The sequence below is a fragment of the Dendrobates tinctorius genome, unplaced genomic scaffold (genome assembly GCF_039654945.1).
Source record: "Dendrobates tinctorius isolate UK_male_01 unplaced genomic scaffold, ASM3965494v1 ptg000011l, whole genome shotgun sequence".
Classification (NCBI taxonomy): Eukaryota; Metazoa; Chordata; class Amphibia; order Anura; family Dendrobatidae; genus Dendrobates; species Dendrobates tinctorius.
Genome location: NW_027361679.1, coordinates 7,415,142 through 7,442,505, shown reverse-complemented (window position 1 = coordinate 7,442,505; position 27,364 = coordinate 7,415,142). Strand labels below are relative to the sequence as shown.

At 44.0% G+C, this 27,364-nt stretch overlaps 1 protein-coding gene across 2 annotated transcripts in view; it reads right to left on the bottom strand.

The window, feature by feature from the left end:
• DAPP1 (dual adaptor of phosphotyrosine and 3-phosphoinositides 1) overlaps positions 1-27,364 on the bottom strand; it is a 169,274-nt gene that overhangs the window by 94,820 nt on the left and 47,090 nt on the right. The window lies entirely within an intron of this gene.

Genomic DNA, 27,364 nt, shown 5'->3' with positions numbered 1-27,364 from the left:
GGTTTAAATGTCAATGAACCAATGTTAAAACATCTATTGGCAAAAAGTGGGTTGTAAAAGCCAGGTTAATTAACAGTTAAAGGTCACGTATCCATATCAAAGCAGAGGACTTATTAGTTCCAGTGCAGGTTCTCGGTAGAGACTAAAAATACTTTACATCCTACCAGGGATGAGAGGATTAACAAAACTCATACAGGATTGTGGGAAAACCCCACGAACTCTGCGAATACAGAGAACCCTGTGAGGCCTCAGAAAGTGCTAATGGATTGATATTTCCATGAAAGATAGGAGATCTGCCCTGTTTTCCATTGCAGACATTAGGAAAAAGGAGAGGACAGCGGATGCTTATCAAGTTGGAGAACTGTATCTGTTTCAGGAGAACTTGCAGAGGAAATCTGTGTGCCTCTAGCTCCTCTTTCCTCCATAGAATTTTAAAAGCACCAAATTTCATCTCTTATCTCAGTGATGGGAAGGCTGTCTTCACGGAATAAAGATTTTACCCATGAATTGAAAGTAAAAGTTCAGTCCAGGAGGTGAAAGAAGCATATTTCTCTGATAAATTACATTTTCATTATGAAATAAAAATTAAAACAATTTAATGTACAGTCACGGCACAGTGGAGAACAGTTATCTGTTTGATACATCATTCATTGAATGGATTATATATACAGTTCTGGCAAAAATTAAGAGACCACCACATCAAAACCTTGTCATGGGCAGCCCAATCTCCAGGCCTGAATCCCATTAAAAACCTCTGGAATATAATCAAGAGGATGATGGATAGTCACAAGCCATCAAAGAACTGCTTACATTTTTGCGTCAGAAGCAGTGTGAAAGACTGGTGGCAAGTAGAGTTGAGCGAAACAGGTCGGCCAGATTCATAAGTCGTCGACTTATGGCAAAGTCGGGTTTCGCCGACCGAAACCCGACCACAGCGTGAAGTCGGCCATGTGGTCGGCAAAACGAGCGCCAAAGTCGGATTTCCCAAAATGCTTGCACGTGACTTTTTTCAGCCATTGAGCAAGGATGCACACTGTGGGCAACAAGATGACATGTGCAGCGTCGAGAGAGTGTTTTCGTGCACTTTAAAAAAAGCTGTCCGGCATGTACTGTCCTACACTCCCTGCCGACTTTGCTTCCCCATTGACTTGCCTTGGGTTTTGTGTTTCAGTCGGACCATCGACTTTTCCCGATAGTCCGCCGATTTCATTCGACTCGACTTTTGAGAATGTTGGGTTTCATGACTCGACCCTAAAAAGGGCAAAGTCGCTCATCTCTAGTGGCAAGCATGCCAAGACGCATGAAAGCCGTTTTTAAAAATCATGGTTATTCCACAAAATATTGATTTCTGAACTGTTCCCGAGTTAAAACATTAGTATTGTTGTTTCTAAATGATTATGAACTTGTTTTCTTTGCATTGTTTGAAATCTGAAAGCACTTTAACATTTTTCTTTGTCAGATAAAAAAAATACAAAATTTATTGCTTGGAAATTCGGAGACAAGTTGTCAGAAGTTTATAGACTAAAAGAACAAATTATATTTTACTCAAAAATTTACCTATTGTGGTGTGACTGGTGGTCAAGTGGTTAATGGAAGGTATGTGTCACAGGGATGGCAGCTCCCTGTGATGTAGCCCGGAGTGTTATTCATAAGTGTATGTAGATTTTTAAGTAGTAGTTGTTCATATTTGGGTACGGGCTACGGGTAGCTTTGAGAGTTGGGAGGTTCTGGCTACCCATGTGCCTCACTCTTTGGTGAGGGGGTTCACTGTACCCCGTTTTGTCTGAAGATATGTGTGTGGTTGTGAATCTGCAGGACCTGTGATGAGGTCATGAACATGTGACTAGCTATGTGGTAGGTAACAGGGAGTGGTTACAGGCTAAGGATGGTGTGTTGCACATGTGAGAGTGTGTTGGAGTCTGTCAGCCCAGACAGAGCTCCCATGTTCCAAGCTCGGACGTCGCATAGCCTTGGGAAGCGGTGCCGGCAACTCCGAGCCAAAAGGAACGGACGGTCTTGAAAACCGTGTGATACTGACCGGCGTCAGTGAGAAATGTGTTCAGGATACCTCTGCACATAAGAGGGATCCGGGAACCTGCGTGGCCAACAGGTAACGGTCTTGAAAACCGTGTGATACTGACCGGGGTCAGAAAGAGACTGGGTGTGAACGGATATTTATGGGATACCTCTGAGGTTAAGAGGCATCCGAGAACCTGTGTGGTGATCCAACAGGTAACGGACTTGACAACCGTGTATTATACTGACCGGGGTCAGTGAGAAGTATTTTCAAGGAAGAGACTGTATGTTGTTCTATGGTTACGGGATACCTCTGAAGATAAGCGGCATCCAGGAACCTGTGGGGCCGATACCAGCAGGCAACGAACAGGTGTCCGTGTTATACTGACCGGGGTCAGTGAGATACTGTGTTCACTTTGGTAAAGCTGAATGTGTAACAGACAGTGTAATGTGTTATGAATGAGTCACCGGAGGAGGAAAAAACAAAAATGCAAGCTAAGTCCAGAAAACCGAAGAGGTTGGTAGCTAGCGGATTGCAGACCCCTGATCCTATTCACAACAACTAACAGTAGCCGTGGAGCGTTCCTACGGTGGTCCTAGACACCTCTTCACAGCCGGAGAATTAAATAAGCCTAAAGAAAGAAAGGGGAAATCTAAACTGCCCCACAGCAGACCCCAAAGCAATAGACAGCCCTCAACATGTATTGTCAGTGAAAACAGATGAAAACACAAACACAGACAGAAAGACAGGCAGAGGAAACGATGGGGCCCAACTAGATAGGAAAGGACAGAAAAGATGATGGCTGAAATCCGCAAAAACCCTACCAAAAATGTCCCAACACATCTGATAGGAAAAACGGCCCTGAAGTCACTAGGACTTCAAAATCCCTATATCAGCACTCCGATATATTCTGAAGACAGAGCAAAAGAGATTTAACCAATCAGGGACAAAAATGGAAATTCAGCAGAGCCCCAGCTGGGGCTAGCAGAACACAAAACCAAGCAAATCAGACAAAATCTCATGGTACAATAACAGAGCAAAACTGAACTGGAGGCCAGAGCTCAGAGCAGAGAAATCACCAGCAACCCTACAGGGCGTCGGCTGCCTTATATCCACTCAGAGATTCCGGATGTCCAATCGCAATCCACCTGTTCAGATGACAGGTTTCTCCCATCCAAATCAGTTTCACCACCTCCTTTCACCAGCAGAGGGAGTTCATCGGACATCAAAGGTGAACGAGAAAATGAGCTCACAACAGTAATGGCTGCTACATACTGGTGAATAAATAAACCAAATGGACTCATTTAACCCTGAGCGTGCCAGTGTTTACCTCCAAGGCCTGCAAAGTGAGTAATCCCCGTCCACTCACATGGTGGAACGTTACACTATAAAAAGAAAAATCAGACAAACTGAACATTTGAAAGTGGTCTCTTAGATTTTGAGCCCTCGTGGGCAGGGTCCTCTCTCCTTCTGTACCAGCTGGTGACTTGTATTGTTCATGATTATTGTACCTGTTTTTTTTATTATGTAGCCTTTTCACATGGAATAAATGGCGCTATAATAATAATATATATGGTCAACATTTTTAAATACATTTATACTGTCATGATTGGTAGCTCCGAACCTGAGAAAGCTCATCACGCTCCTTGGCGGACTCCAGCTGGTGGGTTTCCTGTCACCCTTCATTGGCCATGAGGGGCGAGGTGTCAGCTCTGGGGGGCAGAGCTTGTGGGATGCTCACTCAGGCAGGATATCGCATTCTAGGAGATGCACTCCTGCTCTCAGCGATTATGCTGTACCCAGGTGTTAGCTTCTACCAGCGGGTGCGGGATGCCGTACCTGCTGCTGCATTCAGATGATGGGAAGTTCCCTCCAGTCTTCTCTCCCCTCCTCAGTTTTCTTTGTGGTCTGGGGCTTTGGACTTGCCCCAGTGTGGTCAGGTGCCTGCTGGGAGGCAGCTATAAACCTGCCATTTCCTCCATTTGTTGCTGATTATTTTCAGTTTGTGATGGGTGGTTAAGGTCAGTGGTGCTGTGGTTCTGAGGAGGTCCATGCTTTGGTGCCTGTGCTCGGTTTATCATTGTTCACCTTAGTTCCTGTAGTTGCACTGTGGTTTCTTGGTTCTGGTGCGTTTGCCAGGTCTGCTGCTTGTGTGTCCGGTTGTGGTATCCCAGTACCCATTCTACTGCTGCTGAATGAGACAGTTGTCTTGTGGCAGTAGATTTGTTCTAGTGTGTCAGAATCAGTTTGGGCACTGTGAGTTAGGGGATGTAATACACTGCATTGTATACCGACGATTCATATATGTGCTTAGCTGCCATCTACTGGCCAATGTATGTATATGAAACTTAAAGGAATATTCTCACAAGCTGCCATAGAAACGGCTGGGAGGAACCTCCTCCAGTTGAGTTCAGTTCAAGCTGCCTAGGAAGGCAGGGAAAGCAGACACTAATGCTCCCAGCATAGTTTCCATACCAGTCCACATTGTGGGAACATTTTTCTTCACATAATCTCCTCCACAAAGGAGTGAGCAGGGGCGTGACTATCTCGGTCGCAGCTGCTCATTGGCTGTGCAACTCCATGCTTTGATTGGCTGTCAGGCTGCAATTGGCCTGATGCGATAGCTGCTCTGTGCGCACAGGACCTGTGATGAGGTCACAGGAGGGGAGGAGTCAGGGGGTCACATGATCAGGAGCCTCCGTGTATGCAGGACTCTGCTGTGCTGGCTGTCATCGTGCTGGATGAGGGCAAGTTTGTGTGTGGGGTCAGGAGGGGGTTCACGAGGTGTACGGAGCAGAGCCACGCGTGTACGAGGTGTACGGAGCAGAGCCACGCGTGTACGAGGTGTACGGAGCAGAGCCACGCGTGTACGAGGTGTACGGAGCAGAGCCACGCGTGTACGAGGTGTACGGAGCAGAGCCACGTGTGTACGAGGTGTACGGAGCAGAGCCACGCGTGTACGAGGTGTACGGAGCAGAGCCACGCGTGTATTTTGGCATGGGGGCCCCCATTTGAAAGTTTGCACCGGGGCCCATAACTTTGTAGTTACGCCACTGGGAGTGAGCCTCATCAGTCAGGAGAGATAATGCTGCACATGTGCTCTCTGGCAAGCTGGTGATCCCATTTGCTTCTAGCCAGGACCAGATCCACGTGGCTGCCACGCCACTGACTTTGTTTAACCTACCCTGTGCGAAAGGGATCAGTAGGCTCAAAACTGAGTACTTCCACACTTTAGTGTGTTTCCACGGAGAGCCAATCTGCGAAGGTATCTCCATCATGTAATATTTCTTGGCCTGCGCATAGCACTTCCTCCAATAGCAAGTGAAGAGAACTCTTCTCCAGCCGCCTCGCTTGTCTCACGAGGAGAGAACAATTACTTTCATATGAACAATATACTGTGAACTTTGCTTTTAACAAATAAAGACGGGTCACCGTCGACATGTCGCCACCTGAGGATCAGTAAAGTATCCACTTTTTTCACATTTAATTTGGAGTGCTGCCTATTTTTCTTGTATATATGTATATTTTCTGTGTATATATCTATTCTTTTGCTTCTTTATTAAACATGTAAGTGTGATTTTACTGTATCGCGCACTGAATTGCCGACTTTTGTTAAAGGACACCAGGTGCGTATTTCTCGCAAGTCACACGCCTGGTCCGTGTGTAATCCGTATTTTTGCGCCCTCACACTTGCATTGGCATATTGTGGCTGGAATACGCTGACAATCGCAGCATGCTGCGATTGTCTCGGCCCGTAAAATACGGCCAAGAAATATACGGCTGATGGGAGCTGCCCCATAGAGAATCATTGGTCTGTGTGCAATACATTGTTTTTACGCCTCTCACTTGTCCGTATTTCTCTCTAGTGTGACCCTGGCCTTAACCTCCATCCTGGAATGTTCTGGCTCAAAAGGCCCAGCTCCATGAAAAGGAGCTCTGCACTATAGAAGACAAAAACTCCCAATGCAGAAGAATGACAGCAGCTAGAAAAAAAGTCTATTTGCAAACTTGCTTATTTACATGCTATCCAAAAAATTAAGACAATTTAAAAACTTCTAGGCTGTCTTCTAATTTTTACATAGCTACTTACAGCAAGTACTTTTTGAAGTGTTTTAGCTGCTTTTCCATACAGAAAATATATATAAATCTAAAATAGGGTATGTGCACATGTTCAGGATTTTTCTGCATCTCTTGGCAGTTAAAATGCTGCTTAAAATAGGTGCATTTTTGCTAACTTTAAGGCATTTTTTACATGCTTTTTGATGCAAATTTATCCCACTCATTAAAAAGAATTGGTGTGCTGCAGATTTAAATCTGCTAGTCAAAAATAAGTAACTTGCGCATGAGACTTCAGGATTCTCATTCACTTTGCTGGCATCAGGAAACCCTGCTGCACAGAAGGAAAAAAAAAAAAAAAAAAAAAGTAACAAATCTGTGACAAATGTGAAACATGGGCACAGGCCCATAAGATAATTATAATTTAGCAGCTGAGCTGTTTCCTTCTGTTTGTGTCTCTTGTTTTTAATTTTGTTGCTGTTTAATTTTTTTATTCCTTTTTACATTCAAAATTATAAATATATATATATATATATATATACACACTCACTGGCCACTTTATTAGGTACACCATGCTAGTAAGGGGTTGGACCCCCTTTTGCCTTCAGAACTGCCTCAATTCTTCGTGGCAGAGATTCAACAAGGTGCTGGAAGCATTCCTCAGAGATTTTGGACCATATTGACATGATGGCATCACACAGTTGGCGCAGATTTGTCGGCTGCACATCCCTGATGCGAATCTCCCGTTCCACCACATCCCAAAGATGCTCTATTGGATTGAGATCTGGTGACTGAGGAGGCCATTTGAGTACAGTGAACTCATTGTCATGTTCAAGAAACCAATCTGAGATGATTCGAGCTTTATGACATGGCGCATTATCCTGCTGAAAGTAGCCATCAGATGTTGGGTACATTGTGGTCATAAAGGGATGGACATGGTCAGCAACAATACTCAGGTAGGCTGTGGCGTTGCAACGATGCTCAATTGGTACCAAGGGGCCCAAAGAGTGCCAAGAAAAAATTCCCCACACCATGACACCACCACCACCAGCCTGAACCGTTGATACAAGGCAGGATGGATCCATGCTTTCATGTTGTTTACGCCAAATTCTGACCCTACCATCCGAATGTCGCAGCAGAAATCGAGACTCATCAGACCAGGCAACGTTTTTCCAATCTTCTACTGTCCAATTTCGATGAGCTTGTGCAAATTGTAGCCTCAGTTTCCTGTTCTTAGCTGAGAGGAGTGGCACCCAGTGTGGTCTTCTGCTGCTGTAGCCCATCTGCCTCAAAGTTCGACGCACTGTGCGTTCAGAGATGCTCTTCTGCCTACCTTGGTTGTAACGGGTGGCAATTTGAGTCACTGTTGCCTTTCTATCAGCTCGAACCAGTCTGCCCATTCTCCTCTGACCTCTGGCATCAACAAGGCATTTCCGGCCACAGAACTGCCGCTCACTGGATTTTTTTTCTTTTTCGGACCATTCTCTGTAAACCCTAGAGATGGTTGTGCGTGAAAATCCCAGTAGATCAGCAGTTTCTGAAATACTCAGACCAGCCCTTCTGGCACCAACAATCATGCCACGTTCAAAGGCACTCAAATCACCTTTCTTCCCCATACTGATGCTCGGTTTGAACTGCAGGAGATTGTCTTGACCATGTCTACATGCCTAAATGCACTGAGTTGCCGCCATGTGATTGGCTGATTAGAAATTAAGTCTTAACACACAGTTGGACAGGTGTACCTAATAAAGTGGCCAGTGAGTGTATATATATATATATATATATATATATATATATATATATATATATAATCTCTGCTAAGGAACCTTTCTTATAAGTTGGAGGACTTTCACCTCGCTACATCTTCTTCACATCACTTGTCTGGGATCGCACATGCAATCATGGAGACTTGGATGGATACTGAACGGATTACATCAGTACATTTGAATAATATCCTGCAGTCTGGATCTATCACTGAAGCAGTATTTATAGGATGTATTTTCCTGTGTGTTAATGGTAAGCTTTTGTGTGCACACCAATCAACATGGAGGGGTCAATGACGTCACAGGAAACTTTTCCTTGACCCTTCTGATGTTGGGATGGCCGGATGTGGCGTTACAGAGGCCCGGGACCTGCCCCCCCCATGCGCTCCATAGAGCGGTGTTAATTACATTCAGCTGTGAAGCTACTTTAAAGGTTCGCCCAGCAACCCACACACGCCCCCCAAAGAAGCCCATAGCATGAAACATGCGTTGGGGCTGTGGACCCAGCACACCCTGCACCTATGTCCCATATGGGTGAGCACTATTGTAGCACTTTTCATCAGCACTAGCCACTCTACTGGACCTGTCCACCTAATGTTTCTGTGCCCATTTGGGGTATGACATGGTCGTTGCTCCTTAGTATTTACTATTTTTTCAGATTTCTGAGATTACTGATCTGTATTTGGAGCTTCTTTTATTGCGCCTCCTATCAGGGACATGTCCTGGTGGACAGTGTGATAACCACATAGGTATTTATATGATGCTCTGTGAAAGTGCGGCTACATACCACTTACATAGAATTGCATGGTGCTGCTTTTGTTGTCCATTGTGTCATCACCGCTGATTCATCAATATTATTGAATTTTTATTACGCTTTCATGTTTTTGTATTTTTGAATAAAGATTGCACATGTTTTTTCATGAAACAAGTAACTTGTGATTTATGATTTTGGGAAGTTATACCCCATTTCTCTATAGGAAGCATTGAGTATAGGAGTTGTCTCGGTTTCTTGGTCTACATTTTGCATACCAGTCAGGGAGTGATTGGATATGTCAATATGTCGGTTTGTGCTAAATAGATCATTTTTAACCTAAAATAAAATTTATAAATATATAATATGGGTTAGGGGCACTGTATGGGTTCCATCCTTAAGTGCACTCAATTGTTAAGGGGAGAACCCCTACAGTGCCCCTAAACCTGATCACCTATTTTTTTTTTTTTTATAACTGAGTTTTAGAAGTGGAGTTTACTAGAATTAGCTATAAAGTCTGTATACTCTTTTGCGTCCTCCACTGCCCAGGAGATGTGGTATGACCAGACCACGTTCCTGCACACTCAGGCAAATCCATTACACAGTACACAGCAGGAGCATATTTATAAGATTATCTCAGCACAGGAACATTTTTTAACATCTGTAAAATCCAGCCTGGAGCATAGCAAAGGGCAGTGACCATCGCTAACCTGGAACTTTGATAACAGTAAAATGCAAAAGTTTACAGCTCACACGATCATCACTGAACCACGCGGACTTACCGCATCCAATACATTGTACAAGTGAAATTTATCTTTCAGAGGCTAGTGTCTCCTTAAGATATTTAGACATGCTGCGGTCTGGAGAAAAGCGATGCATGTCCGTCTCCGCGTGATCGATCTGCGGGCGTCTATGGACGCATAGAGGACATGGGATTTCTTGTAACACCTGGACGCTGCATAAGTACGTAGTGTCCAACCCACAGCGTTTACTGATCATGTGCACATACCCTAGAACATTAATGTCTCAAAAAGAGTAAATGGGCCTTTACACACTGAATGTTGTGTAAATACAAATTTCCTAGCTAATTGTACTGATACTAATACTACTGTGTAGGAGGATATGGAGTCACCAAATTCTTTTAATGTAGTCCAAACTGTTATAAATTAGAAACATAGAAAATCCACGCCTAATTCCTTTTATGTGCGATTTCTTCAAATCCAGCAGAATATAAATAAAAAGTGCAGAAAAGAAATTTAAAAAACAAAACAAAAAAAACTGTAGATAGAAGATGGATGAATAAATAGGCAGTCAGATAAATAGATAACACAAGAAAAAAAGGCAATACTCCAATGCCATTCAACTAAGTAAACTGACTTTATTTACCCATAGTGTATTCACAAATTATTATGATTACCGTATATACAGTACTTGTGTATAAGCCGAGATTTCCAGCACATTCTTTGTGCTGAAAACGGCCCCCTTGGCTTATACACGAGTCACTGTGCAGAAAGCCAGTGGGGGAGAGGAGTGGCAGAGCAGTGGCAGGAGCCGACGGCTGTGACATCATACTCACCCTTCTCGCGCCATCGCTGAACATCCCTGGATCTCCGTAGTCCCGATGCGGCAGCTCTTCCCCTGCGCTGAGCGGTCACATGGTACCGCTCATTAAGGTAGTGAATAGGCATGCCTCTACACTCCCATAGGCGTGGAGCTCATATTCATTACCTTAATGAGCGGTACCACATGACGAGCTGCTACGCCAGGACAACGGAGATACAGATATGTGCAGCAACGGCGTGAGGAGGATGGGGGGGGGGTAAGCCAAGCCATGCATACAAGGATGGGACGGGGAAGCCGATCTATGCATACAAGATGGGACATGGGAGCCATGCATACAACAGGGGGAGCACACAGAGCATGAGAGGACCGGGGAAGGCTCACAGAGCAGGACAGGACAGGGGGAGCGACACACAGCAGGACAGGGATGAGGGGACAATGCATACCCAGCTTATACTCGAGTCAATAAGCTCACCCAGTTTTCTGTGGCAAAATTAGGTGCCTCGGCTTATACTCAAGTATATACAGTATTTATAAATCAGAAGGCCAGATTTCCACTTAAAAATCATTAGGCCTAATATAGTGTTGCAGCCACGAGGCCCAATTAGCTACTCCAAATAGTTTGTGCTAAAACTGTGTTTCAGTGGCAAATCAGAAGGCCACATTTCCCCTTAAATATCGTTAGTGTGCCTGAAAAACACTTATGCCTATCAAAGAAAATAAATAGTTATTGTTCATTTAGTGACAGGTGACTGACAGCTGTGGGCCTAAGGTTGTGAAACAGCAGGGTGCAAGAGGGGAAGGCTACTTACAACATGAGTGGGAAAAAAGAAAGGTTGTGGTGGAAGGGAGAATAGGCTTGTTATTCGATGTGGACTTCAGTTAGGTGTTAATGTGAATGAAAGCTCAACTGAACAAACACCATTTTGTCCTATCCAAAGACCACCGATAACATCTGTTACTGGCTGGCCTACTCGACTCCCATTCTTTGGTAGCTGCACAATGGTACGTTTTGTTGATGAGTCTCAGAAAGAGCATGTGCTCCAGTGGATGGCAAGCACTGCATCAAGTGGCCTCTCCTCCTCCTTAACTTCACACACACACAGTACAATCCTTAGAAGTGGCACCCCAATCACCCTTGTTTCCCCCCCCCCCCGTGTCAAAAATTTCTAAATGCCCATGACTGTGGGGAACCTCAGATGGGCCATTCTGAAGAACTGTTCACACATTCTATTCCATGGGCATCAGAGGTCTGCTCCAAAGAATCACGGAATCCAGAGGAGCAAAGCATCTGCACTGATGCCCCAAATTTTTTCAAGTTGGATCCGGAGCCAGACAAGGTAAGGTCCGGGCAGAATCCAGACCCTTGACAGCAGACATTAACCACAAAGGGTGCAGGTGATCTTGATGAGACCTAGATACCATAGGCACACGTGGACTGTATTGTGGTGTCACGGCAGGAAGAGGATGAGGGTGACTCTCAGGGTGAGGAGTGTGAGAACACAGAGCATGATGATGAGGTTGTAGATCCCACTTGGTATCAACCCAGGGTTATGCAGCCGAGTAGCTCAGCAGAGGAGGTGTAGGAAGATGAGGATGTTAGTTTGCAACTTCCCACACAGACATGAAGTGACGCAACCACGACAAGCACTGCATCTTCAGCCCCAACTCTGGCTGTGGGCAGCATCTGTCGTGAGTGTGCAGTTTGCAGGGGCTGCAATGGTTGCCTAGCCTGGGCATTTTTGAGAATGCAAAGGATGACCCAACACACGTTTGCAAATTTGCAAAGAAAAAATCAGTATAGGCAAAAATTGCAATAATTTGACAACTATATGCATGAACTGGCACAGGTGAGATCAACATGCCTTAGTTTTGGAATATCACTGTTCTAAAATGTGGACTGGAGGACCTCACCAACCTCCGGCCATCCCATCAACCCCATTCCAAGTCTTCACACAGAGGTCTCTGGCTGCACAAACTACAATTGTTTACCCACCCACCACAGTCGGGGTGAACAAGAGCCAGTCAGTCAGTTGTTATGGAAGTAGACATCACTGCTCCTTTTATGTCACCTTGCACAACACGTTTTTCTCAATCCACCATAACATCTCCGCCTGCACCTCACTCACAGTCCAGCAGTTTGTCCTGTTCTCTGTACTCTGCTCTCTCAGCACAACAGCCAGCCCTTGGTTCTACAGTTGTGGTCACATAAAAGAATGTTTCCTCCTACACATGGCAAAGTAAAGAGCTTGAACTCCACCATCTCCAATCTGTTGGCCATGGAAATGGTGCCTTTCCGCCTGGTGGAGGTTTAAGAAAAGACTGTTTAAGAAAGTTGATGGCCATCACAGTCCCCTTGTACCAGTTGCGATTATTTCTCTAAGAAAGCAGTGCCCATGCTACACCAGCATGTTGAAGACAACATCACACGTTCCTTGAAAAAAATCTATGCCTGCCAGGGTGCATTTCACCACTGACACCAGGACAAGAAAACAGGGGCAGGGGAGCTACATCTCACTGACTGGGCACTGGGTGACTCTGGTGGCTGTGGGGGCAGGTGGTCAAGGGGCTGCTGCACAAGTCTTTGAATCCCCAAGACTTGTGGGACAAACCTCTGTATCTAACACTTCCTCCACTGCTTCTGCCTCCTCCACCTCTCTAGGGCCTCCACCTGTGCGCTCAACCTCTTCCTTAATCAGACACGAATTCCAACAGTGCAGACAGAATGTCCCCTACCTCTGTACTGCGCAGCCAAGATTCACTGCAATCAGGCAGTGTTTAAATTAATATGCTTTGGAGATTGTAGTCACATAGCTCAAGAGTTGTGGACAGTTATCCAGGCCAAGTTAGAGCAATGGCTGTCTCCAGTATACCTGGAGTCAGGGAAGGCCGTGTGTGGTAATGGTGCAATCCTGGTGGCAGCCCTATGCCACGGCAAATTCACACACACGTGCCTTGCATAGCTCACGTCCTCAACCTGGTGGTAAAGTAATTTCTCCTCCACTATCCCGGCCTGGATGCACTACTGCTGAAAGCACGGTCGCTGTGTGCTCAATTCACATGATCGCACCCAGCAGGTCATCGCTACAGCAATTTCTATGAGTCATTTAACACATTTTTTTTTTTTAGACCAGCAGAATAGAGTACAAGTCTTTGTGAACAACTGAAAAGGATGGTGCAGGAGTATCTGGAGCTCAATATCAATGTCATCAGGGGGTTTTGGATTCTTTTACATTTTGATCTTCAAAAAAATGTTAGCGTGGTCTGAGCTTGCTTGTCACACCTTGGAGGTTTTGTCATGCCTGGAAGACAGCGTTCTCTCAGAACGTGTCTTCAGCGCTGCTGGTGGTGTCCTGACGGATAAGTGCAGAATTCTAGGAACACAGCAGATTAAGACAAAGGGGCTAAGCAAACGGATAGTCAAAGGCAAGGTATAAGGTCAGGTAGCAATAGCTCAGAAAAAAAAAAAAAAAAGAGCAGAAATGTAGACCACACAAACACTACCGAGCTAAGGCTGCAACTGGCAGCAATCAGATACAGACAGCTAGCTAAATAGCAAAAGTAATAACTATTCTGACTCTTCAAGGCAGTACGAGTCTCTAAATCCTTAGCCATCAATCCCTTAGATAACTGTATGATTGTTGTACTCACTTGCCAGGTGTCCTCAGATAGTGCTAACTCAGCTAGCAGTGACTTGTAATAAGAGTCCAGGAGAAACAGAGTTGAAATTCTCTAAAATCCCAAATTAAGTACAATGCAGCAGGTGGAAAGAGTAATTCCAAACAGAGAAGTATACACGCATCCAAAGATGGCTACAGCAAACTGATAATGAAGAAGGGAGGCGCAACGGCTAACATCATCAAATACAGGAGAGACAAACTTCAGAGGGAAGAGCTTCTCCCTAGCAACAGAATGCAATGCATAACATAGAAAATACAAAAGTTGTTCCCATTCATGGGACACAACAATAACCCAGGACATGAGACACATGGAGGAAACTGGCCCTGACTGGATAACAGGACTGTCAGTCATAACTGACAACTCAGCACACCCCATCCCCAGATTGGAAGGCTGAGCCGACAACCACAATGCTGATAGCTTAGCACTCCCCTGCCCCAGATTGGACGGATGAACTGTCACTCATTGCATCAAAGATACAATGAGAGTGGTACTAAATGGAAAACTAACATTCCAACTATAAATCATATTATTATTAAAGTCTTTGCCCACAGCTCCTTCATATTAGCATTTGCTTTGAAAAAACAACTCTTCCTAAATATGTCGCTAGATGGTCGAGAGGGAGCTCAACTTACCCTTCCTAAGCAAACAACTTGACATCTGCCAAAACTTGATATTTAGCCAGTATTTATTACTCTGTGTGTATTATACGTGTTAATTTATATTGCGTGTTTATTATGTTTCAGATTATCTTTGTTCTCTCCCTCTTTTTTTTTTTCTTTTGTTCCTTTACCCTCCATATTCCTTTCCACCCCTTTTACTTACCTGTTCCTCTCCCAGCTATCCTCTAAACCTTTATTATCCTTCCTTTCCCTCCTTTAGACAGCCTGGTTGACAAGTTGTTATTTTTTTGCTATAACTACATTAGAATGCATCTCTTTTGTCTTCCCCTTACTCATTATGTATGAAAAAAACCCCTTGATAAAAATTACTTTAACAAAAAGAAAAGAAAGATACGATGAGTGGTGGAATTGTGACAGTCTATCAGGGGTTAAGAAAAGAAAAACATAGTATATTAGAACGTTAAATAAACTTGATGTATATAAAACATGGTGAAACCCTTTAAACAAATATTATTAACACAAGTAGAAACATTATCGGAAGGAGCTTTCGTCAAAAGGTTACTTAGGAGGCTATCGTCTATTTGTCATTGCTTGTAATTAGAAAGGAGGATTTCATTATGAGAGTCAGACCCTAAAAAAAATTTGTCACGTCACAACTTCCTGGTCGGTGTATTTATTCCTGAATGAGTGCTTTACAGATTGGTATCACTTCTTCAAGAAATGTCACACATGAGGAGCACACTCCAGGTGTAGATTTGTATAATGTCACAGATGGGGTTGCGGTAAATGGCACTAAATAAAAAAAAAAAAAGCCTTCAGATTTCCTGTTAACATTATGCTTAAAAGGAGAACTTTTTGGGGAGACCCTTAACCCCTTCATGACCGCCAATAGTATATTTACTGACCTGAGATATAAGGGAATATCATCCCCATACAGGTGACAATCCAGCAGCTGTCGGCTGTCCACTATATCTGACAACTTGCTGTATCACAAATGATCGGTGTTGGCACCATCCATTTCTGTTTAACCCCTTAGTTGCTGCTGTCAAAAGTGACTACATCAAATAAATGGTTAATAGATTGTGTGGGCTTGCACTTTAATCTAATTGACACACCGAGATCATGATTGTGTGGTCCTGATGTTTGCCATAGCAGTTCATGGCCAAATAGCGGCCTTAGAGTCTCCCGGCTACAGCGGTCAGTTTAGAAGTTAGTGACATCTAGGTGGTAAACAAACACTTTTTCATTCCGGCTACACCACTTTGCATTAATTCCTGAAAATCACCTGAAGGGTTAATAAACTACCTAACAGCAGTTTTCAATATGTCAGGGGGTGCAGTTTTTAAAATAGTATCATGTTTGGGGTTTTCCAATATATAGCACTCCTAAAGTCACTTCAAACTTGGATAGGTCCCGCAAAAAAATACATTTTGTAAATTTCCTTGAAAAAATGAAAAATTATTGCTACATTTTTAAACCTCCTAAAAGGCTAACAAAATAAATTAGCTTTTTAAAAATGGTGCTGATGTAAAGCAGGCATGTGGGAAATGTTATTTATTAATGTTTTTCTGTGGTATGACTATCTGGATTAAAAGGATCATTCAAAGTTTGAAAATTGCAATTTTTTTAACATTTTTGTCAAGTTTCTGATATTTTTTATAAACAAACACAAAATATATCAATCTAAATTTACCACTATCATAAATTATAATGTGCCACGAAAAAACAATCTCAAAATCACTGGGATTTGTTGAAGCATTCCAGAGCTATGACCACATAAAGTGACATTGGTCAGAATTTAAAAAATTGGCCCGGTCACGAAGGGGTTTTAATCCAAACATTTTCATTAATCACAGTTTATTCTTACAGGCCAAACTTTCAAATATGAAGAGAGATTTGTGCAACTCCTAAAGGAGAAAGCAACCTGGTGCCTCTAGCAGTCACCTACAATCCAAACCATGCCAGATTACAAATCATATTTCCAGACCCCCCCACTTGTGTTTTAGGCAGCTCCTAAATCTAAGAAGCATCATTGTCAGAAGCTCCCTGTCCTCTCCAACAGCTGCAGGAACCTTTCCTTGGAACCAGGAAAAATGTAAAACCTGTCCATTTATAATGACCATGGACAAGATAATGATCCTCAATTCACATCAGGACTACAAGATCCCAGGTACTTTCAGCTGTATTACATCTAATGTGGTGTACTTAAAGGGAACCTGTCAGCAGGATTGTGCACAGTAGCCTACACAAAGTGTCAGGTCGGTGCAAACTGATTGCAATGATACCTTGGCTGATGACATCCATCTTCTGCTTGTTCTTTAATCTTTATTTTCAGTTTTCTGTTAATGAAATTCGCATGCCCTAAGGCGGGGTTGGTTTATATGCTGCTTTGATTAGATATTCATAATGCAGATTGCTGACAGGTCACTGCTCCCTCAGTGACCTGGCCCCTAGTTTGTGTAATGAATAAGTCTGTACATATGTAAAAAAAAAATATGTTTTTAAAAAAACTTCTGCAGGCAAGTGCTGTGGCACTTGCTCTGCGGCAAAATCACATGTTTTATGTACCAATAATATATTTTACTGAACTTATTCCTGCACCTGTGCAGTAGCTGCCATCGGTGTCTAGCTGTGATCCGATCGCATGCGCAGTAGCAGCTTCGGCAGCACCATGTTAATGAAGAAAAAAAAAAATTCTTCCTCCAAGATGGCATTGCATGTGCCTACACAGTAGCAGCTCTCGCTATCTCCGAGAGGTGCTACTGCGGTGCCATCTTACTGGAGAAGAAAAAAAAACAAAACCTCCTCGAAGATGGTGCCGCCAGCGCATCCACAGCCGAGAGCTGCTACTGCGCATGCACTGGTGGCGCCATCTTGGAGGAGGTTTTTTTTTCTTCTCCAGTAAGATGGCACCACTGGTGCATATGTGGTGTTCTCATGTGGTGTATGAATGAGGGTTGTACTCTTTACAGGGTATGATGCATCTTACGGTGGCCAAGCTTTCTGTCAGGATTTCAGTCTTTCCTTCTCAGATTACATGCACACAGGAAACTCCACAATACAATGTATACACAGTAACTGCCTCTAGGCATAAAATGATGATGGTGGCAGTAGTTGGTGCATTTGAGCCCCAGTCATGAAGCAGCCGTAAGAATTTGAAACAGAAGTCTTTTTACTGAAGGTAATAGGGCAAATTAATGTTTACAAGCAGCAGTAAACTGAGGTACAGGATTACACAACATGGTTGATGATTGCTGTGTATCCGCAGACAGGCAGATCTTAATAACCTCTGGTTTAAGTCTGAATATCTCTTCTTCAGCACTGTGCCCTGTTTCTGCCCTGAGGTAATTCTTCTTCCTAGAGGTGCAATAGTAGTCTCTCTCATTAATTCCCCTTTTTGTGCCAGTCCCCTTTTTAAGTAAAGCCGGCAGGGAGAAAGTAGGTAAATCCTTCACCTAAAATATGGCTTCCTTTTCTTAGGATTTCCGACCACCAACTGCCATTTCCAATTATAAAAACTATCCCCCAGGACTTGGCTCCTCCCCTTCTATGTGACTAGAGCTGCAGTTAATGGCTGACTGCCCTGAGGCATTTTTCCAGAACCTTCTGCATATTAACACACAGAGCTGGATCACCTGATCAAGCCTGGGAGGGGGAAGATTAACCCTTTTTGGTGCCGCATTGCAGCAGGTCTCACAATGTATTTGAAATGCACAGTCTTCATATAAATTTTTATGTGAACACACTATATATCCGGTATCTCATAGAAATGGCCACTTTGCAGGACACTGCACATGCGCAGAAGCACCATCTTGGAGGAGGAAATTTTTTTCTTCTCCAGTAAGATGGTGCTGCTGAAGCTGCTACTGCGCATTTGATCGGATCACAGCTAGACACCGATAGCAGCTACTGCACAGGCGCGGCGGGCACCATTTTCAAATTGAGGGTTTTTTTTTTTTCTTTCCTCTAGCTGAATAACTTGAATAAAAAGTATTATTGGCACATAAAACATGCGATTTTGCTGCAGAGCAGGTGCTGGCACCTGCCTGCAGAAGCGTTTTTTGCCTCTTTTTTCAGTATTTTAGGTATTCATTATGCAACCTAGGGGGCAGGTCAGTGAGGGATCAGTGACCTGTCAGCAGTCTGCATTATGAATATCTAATCAGAGCACCACATACACCGACTCCGCCTTAGGGCACGAGAATCTCATTAACACAAAACTGAAAATAAAGATTAAAGAACAACCATAAGATGGATTTCTTCAACTAAGGTATCATTGTAATCAGTATAATGGCGCCAACCTGACGCTGTCTGTAGGTTACAGTGCACAATCCTGCCGACAGGTCCCCCTTAATTATTTGTACCTAAGGTCCAACTGGGGGGGGGGTCTGTATGTGGGGGAGACAAGGCAAAAACTTCAAGCAAGGATGATTCTCATCGCCACACAATAAAAGAATAAAGAATAGATCTACCTGTGGCCAAACATTTTCATATCCCTATAAATGAATATGAAAAGAAAGTCAGCACTCATCCTTCTTTCCACAAGAGACTTCAGTCCTTTTTAATTTTCATTATTTGGACATCTAGCAAAATAGTGCCAGCAGCGTGGCGGCAGGCTTTGTTAGAAGTTAATGGACGCTATGCTGCCTTTTGGCTGCTGTGTACAGATAAGATTTTCTTAATCTAGCTTCCAAAGAGTATGGTTGTGTCCATAGGATCCAATCATTGCATAGCTTTCATTTTACCTCAGCAGTATAACAAACAAAAGCAGCTCTGTGATTGGATGTTATGGGAAATAAAGAGATTTTTGTTAGTCACAGTTCATAACTGTGTGGTAGAGTTTATAGCAACTAATGAGAGCACAGCTTTCATTTTACCTCAGCAGTATAAAAACTGAAAGCTGCACTGTGATAGGTTGTTGTGGGGAGCAAAGGCAGATTTTCTTTTAGATCAAGCTCATGAGAGTGGTGTTGTGCTTACCATGATTCCTTTCAGTATTTAGTGGCCATGATGGATTTAACTTCTGTTTCTAACAATGTGATTGAAATGTCTACAAGGGAGTGTCGCAATTCACCTGACAAATTTTGGTAAAATATTCGCCAACTGCAGTCTTCAGTTTTACCCAGCGTCGCTCCAATCACACACTGCCATCTTGTGAGCGTTACTTCTGACTGACGGGAATTCAGAGGCAACGGTCACAAGCTCTCAGTATAAGTCTACAAGAGCCTCCTTCTGGCCCTCATAGACTTACATTGTGTTATGACTTCCCGATCGCCAAGAAAGCACTGGAGCAATCCAGCGGGTCACAAACTGCTGGAGACAGACTGAAGTGGCACCGTGAAAAGATGAAAACAGCAGCTAGAAAGTATAATATTAGGGACAAGAAACTTAAATTAGTGGTATCACACCGGTAGTAAAATGAAAAAAAAAAAAAAAAAAAAAAATGTTGGAGTAATGCTTGTGGGTGATGGAGAGATATTGGAATTTGATATGGGAGATCATGGGAGGACTTCTTTAAATGTATTTTTTCAAGAGTTGGCAATATTTTTTTCACTCTTTTATAAATCGCAATCTCACCCAATTACACTTTTTTTTTTTTTTATAACATTGTAGCTGTTTTCAGGAAACAATACATGTACATAGCCACAATGGTCAGACGATTACCGTATATACTCGTGTATAAGCCGAGATTTTCAGCCCATTTTTTGGGGCTGAAAGTCTCCCTCTCGGCTTATACACGAGTCATATACCGGGGGTCGGCCGGGGAAGGGGGAGCGGGGGTGTCAGATCATACTCACCCTTCTCTGCAGCTCCCCTGCTTGTTCCATGTTTGTCGGCGCTGCTCTCTTCCTGCTTCAGCTGTCAAATGGCACCCGCTCATTAAATATGCGCATATTTAATGAGCGGGTACCACGTGACCGCTGAACCAGGAAGAGAGCAGCGCCGACAACATGGAACAACAAGCAGGGGAGCTGCAGAGACAAGCGCCAGGACCCGGTGAGTATGAACGGGGGGTTGGGAGGCATATTCACCTGTCCCTGCGCTCTGCTGTCTTGCGTCCTCTGCAGTGACATTCAGGACAGAGAGCGCTATCGCGCTCTGCCTGCACAGTCACTGCAGAGCGCAACGCTGATGAGCAGGGGGCAGCGACTGAGGTGAGTATGCAGTTTTTTTGTTTTTTTCTTGTAAGGGAGTCAGGGGAAGCAGCAGCATAACAGGGGCCACTCACTGTGCAGCATAACAGGGGCCACTGTTATGATTGAGTCACCGTAGGAGGCAAAAATAGTAATGCTAGCTAAGTCCAGAAAACCAGAGAAGTTGGCAGCTATCAGATTGCAGACCCCTGAACCTATCAACACAACTAGCAGTAGCCGTGGGGGGCTCCTACGATGCCCTAGGCCCCTCGATCACAGCCGGAGGACTACATAGCCTAAAGACAGAAAGGGAAATCTAAACTGCCCCAGAGCAGACCCCAAAGTAAAAGGCAGCCCCCCACATATAATGACGGTGAAGCAAGAAGAAAGAACAAAACACAGACAGAAAGATAGACTGAGCAAAGATGGGGCCCACGCTAGCTTAGATAGGAAAGGACAGGAAGGCTGCTGTCTGCAATCCGTGAAAAACCCTATGAAAATAAGAGCCAAGAAACTGACAGTAAAAAAGGCCCTGAAGACGCTAGGCTTCAAAAAAGCTATGTCAGTACTCAGGAATATTCTGAAGACAGAGCAACAGGCAAAAGGAGATTCAGCTAACCCCAGCAGGGAATGGCAGAATCCAGAAAAGCAAGGAAAACAAAACACTAATGCAAAAAGGCAAAGCAGAAATCTTAGCTTTAGATGAGCAGGAATCAGACTGGTTTCCTAGAAGTCCACAGAGAAATCACCCGCAGGCCAGAAGGGCGTCGGCAGCCTTATATCCAGTCATTAACTCCACTCAGCCAGTCATCATCATCAGCCCCAGGTGTTTGACAATCAGGCTCACTACCTTTCTTCACCAGAAGAGGGAGTTCCTCGGGCCTCAGTAGTGAAGGGGAAAATGAACTCACAACAGGCCACTCACTGCGCAGCATTATCTGGGGCCACTCACTGCGCAGCATTATCTGGGGCCACTCACTGCGCAGCATTATCTGGGGCCACTCACTGCGCAGCATTATCTGGGGCCACTCACTGCGCAGCATTATCTGGGGCCACTCACTGCGCAGCATTATCTGGGGCCACTCACTGCGCAGCATTATCTGGGGCCACTCACTGCGCAGCATTATCTGGGGCCACTCACTGCGCAGCATTATCTGGGGCCACTCACTGCGCAGCATTATCTGGGGCCACTCACTGCGCAGCATTATCTGGGGCCACTCACTGCGCAGCATTATCTGGGGCCACTCACTGCGCAGCATTATCTGGGGCCACATACTGTGCAGATAACTGGGGCCACTCACTGTGCATCATAACAGGGGCCACATACTGTGCAGATAACAGGGGCCACTCACTGTGCATCATAACTGGGGCCACATACTGTGCAGATAACTGAGGCCACTCACTGTGCACCCTCGGCTTATACACGAGTCAATAAGTTTTCCCAGTTTTTTGTGGCAAAATTAGGGGGGGTCGGCTTATACTCGGGTCGGCTTATACTCAAGTATATACGGTACCTTATCTTTTATGTTGAAGCATCTAATGAGCCTTAAGGTACTGTCACACTTAGCGATGTACCAGCGATCCCGACCAGCGATATGACGCGGTCAGGATCGCTGGTGCATCGCTAAGTGGTCGCTAGTGAGCTGCCACACAGGCAGATCTCACCAGCGACATTGCTGGGAACGGGGATCGCTACTTACCTGTCACACTAGGCGATCCTGCGTCCTCCCGCCCGGCTCCACGCGCGTCGCTCGTCTCTCCACAGGAAACGCCGCAGGAAGCTGACGACGAGAAACGGTCCAGTCTGTTCTTGCGGGATCAGCAATAACCAGCGGGGGAGCGGGTCATAGGTAAATATCACACACACAGCGATGTCGCTAGCAATATCGCTATAATGTCACAAGTTATAGCGATATTGCTAGCGATATCTCTTAGTGTGACAGGCCCTTTAGCAAAGGTCATTGGGAAGGAAGGGTGAGCAGGATCAGATGTGATATATTGTGATTGGTGGATACGGTGTATCAACTGTGTATATAGAGGTGTTATTCTTCAATGTAATCCTGCCTCTGGTAAGAAAACTCCTGTAATCTACTCCTGAAATATTAAGAATCTAGAGTCTAGTCTAAAAAAAGGCCAAGTGGCCAGTGTGAAAAATTGCCAAATCACTAAAAAGGATTTTCTTTAATAAAAAAAAAAAAAAAAAAAAAAAATCACGAGATGAAAAAAAATTGCAGTTGCTGAAAAATTTGCTTGTTGCTGTTTATTTATCTGTTCCTATTGTTATCTTTGCTTTTTAATCATAAATCAATGGCAGTGACGTATACCGTAAATGGATCAATCGCAGGCTCCCATTGGCCTCTTGCAAGCAGGGCGACAGTGGGTTGTGATGCAAGCTGGGTTCTGCTTGTTGCCCTCTTGATTCACCTGTGAAGTTCATCATTTACAACACATGTTGCAATAATGTTGTATTGCAATGTACAGAACAAGCAACCAAATACCCTAAAAAAAAATCATAAAAAAATAAGAAGTTTTGGAAAATATTAATAGAAATGTGAATGTACTTTCCAAGTTTAAATATTTTTTTTTTAATTTATTTCCACATCCATAAAAATCTATAAAAATATAAAATTAACCTGTATACTAAAAAGTTGCTGTTTTTTGTTGTCATGCCTCACTAAAAAAAATGCAGCAAAAAGTAAAAAAATGGTATTATGCTCTCATACAGCTCCATTCCTGAAAAAAATTCAAAAGGTTATGGGCAGGCTTGGACTGGCCCATAGGAGAACAAGAGAATCCTCCGGTAGGTCTCTATGAAGGAGTGCTAACGAGTAGTGCTATTACACTTGATACATAATTTACAGAGAAAGGTATAAACAAGCTAGCCAAGTTAATATTACATAGAAGCAAAAGTACATTTGTGTACTAGGGTCAGGTTATTTTTGCATGTAGCTGAACAGTGCACCCCACCAATTAATGTTATAATAATGTTACTGGTGTGCCTTTGCCAACTCAGTCCAACACTGATCATGGGTCTTTAAGACAAAAAACATATTATATAGGCTTGAAAAAGGTCCACACTTTATTTTGGGACCGAAACGTCACCAGATGGGCAATTAAACTGCACATGGATTGATTCTACTATGGTGTGCTGCTTCCATCTATGAGGCTGTGTTCACACGTAGCGTTTTTTTCACGGATTTGCCAAAAAAATCCGCTCAAAAAATGCTTAAAATGAGCCTCCCATTCATTTCTATGCATTTTGCACTTTTTGTGCATATTGATGTGGGTTTTTTTTACGGCGAAAAAACCGCTTCGCGGTAAAAAACGCAACATCTCCTTAATTTCGTGGGAAATTCCGCGTTTCTAGCTATTTTCTATGGGTCTGGAAACGTGCGGAAAACGCATTAAAAACGCGCTTTTTTCTGCATACCTGTGCACATAGCCTTATTGTGGATTTGCTTGGATTGGAACATACCTAGGAGACTTTTGCACCCTATTTATAATTTATGTGAGATATATATATATAGATATATATATATATAGATATATATATATTTTTTTTTTAATGAAGTTCAGAGTTTTTTAACCCCTTCCTTACCGATGAAGTAATAGTACGTCATCGGTAAGGTCCCCCGCTTTGAGGTGGGCTCCGGCGGTGAGCCCACCTCAAAGCCGCAACATGTCAGCTGTTATGAATAGCTGACATGTGCCCGCAATAAGCGCGAGCGGAATCGCCGTCTGCCCGTACCTATTAACTGGTTAAATCCCGCTGTCAAAGCTGACAGCGGGCATTTAAATAGCACTTCCACCCGCCGGACCGGAAATAACCTCGTCGCCGACCCCTGTCATGTGATCGGGGGTCGGCGTCATGTTGCCTGGACAACCAGAGGTCTTGGTTGTTCCAGGTATATGGCTTTCAGCGCCACCCGGTGGTCGGCGATGAAAGCACAGGAGTAAATTTGCTACATATGGGCAATCTGCTCATCGCCCATATGTAGCAGAGCCGATCGGGTTGCGGATGCTTCTAGCCTCCTATGGAGGATATTGACGCATGCCAAAAGTTAAAAAAAAAAAACAAAGTTTAAAAATTAAAAAAAAAAACCTAAAAGTTCAAATCACCCCCCTTTCACCCCAATCAAAATAAAACAGTATAAAAAAAAATCCCACATACACATTAGGTATCGCAGGGCTCAGAATCGCCCGATCAATAAAAAAAAGCATTAACCCGATCACTAAACGGCGTAGCGAGAAAAAAATTCAAAACGCCAGAATTATGTTTTCCCATTTTCGAGTACACGACATAGTAAAACCAATGGTGTCATTTAAAAGTACAACTCGTCCCGCAAAAAATAAGCCCTCATATGGCCACATAGACAGAAAAATAAAAAAAAGTAATGGCTCTCGAAAGAAGAGGAGCGAAAAACGAAAAACTGAAAAAAGCTCCAGCAGTGAAGGGGTTAACCCATAAAATAAAGTTATATAAGTTTGCCTTTGCTATAGTCATACTGACCTAAAGAGTCATATTAGCAGGTCATAGGTCATTTTGCAACACACAATGAACGCTGTAAAAACTAAACCCCAACAATAGTCAGAATTGCATTTTTTTCTTTTTCACCATTGCATCCAACTTGTTTTGTTTTTTTTTACCATTTTTCAGGACATTGTATAATTAAGTGAATGAGACCATTCAAAACTTCAACTCATAACGCAAAAAAAGTCCTCATATGGCTTTGTTGAGAAAAAAAGTTTTTTGCCTTTTGAAAAAGACGAGGAACAAAACGAAAGAAAAAAAAAATGCAGTCATCCAGATGTTATTATAGCGCCATTTATTCCATGGCACTTTACATGTGAGGAGGGGTATACATAATACATACAAGTACAGTAATCTTAAACAATACAAGTCACGACTGGTACAGGATGAGAGAGGACCCTGCCAGCGAGGGCTCACAATCTACAAGGGATGGGTGAGAATACAGTAGGTGAGGGTAGAGCTGGTCGTGCAGCGGTTTGGTGGATCGGTGGTTTCTACAGGCTTGTCGGAAGAGGTAGGTCTTCAAGTTCTTTTTGAAGGTTTCCATGAAAGGCGAGAGTCTGATATGTTGTAGTAGAGAGTTCCAGAGTAGGGGGGATGCGCCGGAGAAGTCTTGTATGCGATTGTGGGAAGAGGAGATAAGAGGGGAGTACAGAAGGAGGAGTTAAGGGTTAATGGCCACGTACTATACAAAGTCATCTTTCTCATTATCACTGTGGTTGATAAAACAATACCTATGTAGAACATTAAACCTCTTGACCATTCCACAAATGCCAGTGGTAAGACTTATTTTGTTTCTTCATATTTGTCAGTCTATTGTTTGTGTTTGTGCGTTGGTGGTTGTTCCCCACATCTTAGGCATTAGCCTTAAGCTGTAGTCCACACATAGCGACTTACCAGCAATCCCGACAACGATATCAACGTGTCAGGATCGCTGGTAAGTCGCTATGTGATCGCTGGTGAGCTGTCAAACAGTAAACTCATATATGTATCCCCTAAAATGATACTTTGTTGTTTAAAAACCACGACTGTGGTATACACCAGAAAAAAACGTGACAAAAGATGGGAAAAAAGTAAAAAGAAAAAGCGTTCAAGCAAAGCCCATACTAAGGTGACACCTTGGAATCCCTCGTCCGTAACTGAGCTGTATCCTGCCTGGCCGCGGAGGTTGGCACCCTAGGGGGGGAACGTTGTGGCGCCCCCGCTCAACGATGGCTGTCCCTAGGGGCCCTGATGGGACCACTAGTGGCTGTAGGGTTTATCAGGGCCCCTAGGGACAGCCATCGTTGAGCGGGGGCGCCACAACGTTCCCCCCTAGGGTGCCAACCTCCGCGGCCAGGCAGGATACAGCTCAGTTACGGACGAGGGATTCCAAGGTGTCACCTTAGTATGGGCTTTGCTTGAACGCTTTTTCTTTTTACTTTTTTCTCATCTTTTGTCACGTTTTTTTCTGGTGTATACCACAGTCGTGGTTTTTAAACAATAAAGTATCATTTTAGGGGATATATATATGAGTTTACTTGAGAACCCTTATAGTATTACATTTGAGATTGAGCTGTCAAACAGACAGCTTCACCAGCGATCAGCACAGCGATGCCGAGCACCCGGCATCGCTGTGTTCGATAGCACTGATGCCATATCCCTGTAAAAAAAATAGAATTAAAATAAAAAATATAGTTATTCTCACCTTCCGACATCCCGCGCAGCCATCCTGCCTCTCTCCACGCTCCTTTGCGAGAATGACCGCAAGAATGTCACGGTATCGCAGCAGTGCGACGTCTCGCGGTCATTCGTGCAAAGGATCACTGGGACCGGGAGCGTGGAGAGAGGCGGGATGGCTGCGCGGGACGTCGGAAGTGAGAACAACAATTATTTTTTTTTATTTTTTTTTTTTTACAGCTGATCGCTGGTCTCCCGCCTGTCACACGCAGCGATGCGTGCTGGCCAGCGGGAGACCAGCGACTAAAAATATGTCCAGAGGTTGCTTGCAGCGATCAGCGATACCCGGCAGGGGGGCCGCTCGCTGTCACACACAGCGATCTCGCTGGTGAGATCGCTGTTGTGTCACAAAAGTTGTGACTCAGCAGCGATCTCGCTAGCGAGATTGCTATGTGTGACTCCCGCTTTAGGCCGCTAGAGAGAAATACAGACGAGTGAGAGGTGTAAAAACATCGCACTAAATACGGACCAATGATTCTCTATGGGGCAGTTCCCAACAGCCGTATATTTCTCGGCCGTATTTCACGGGCCG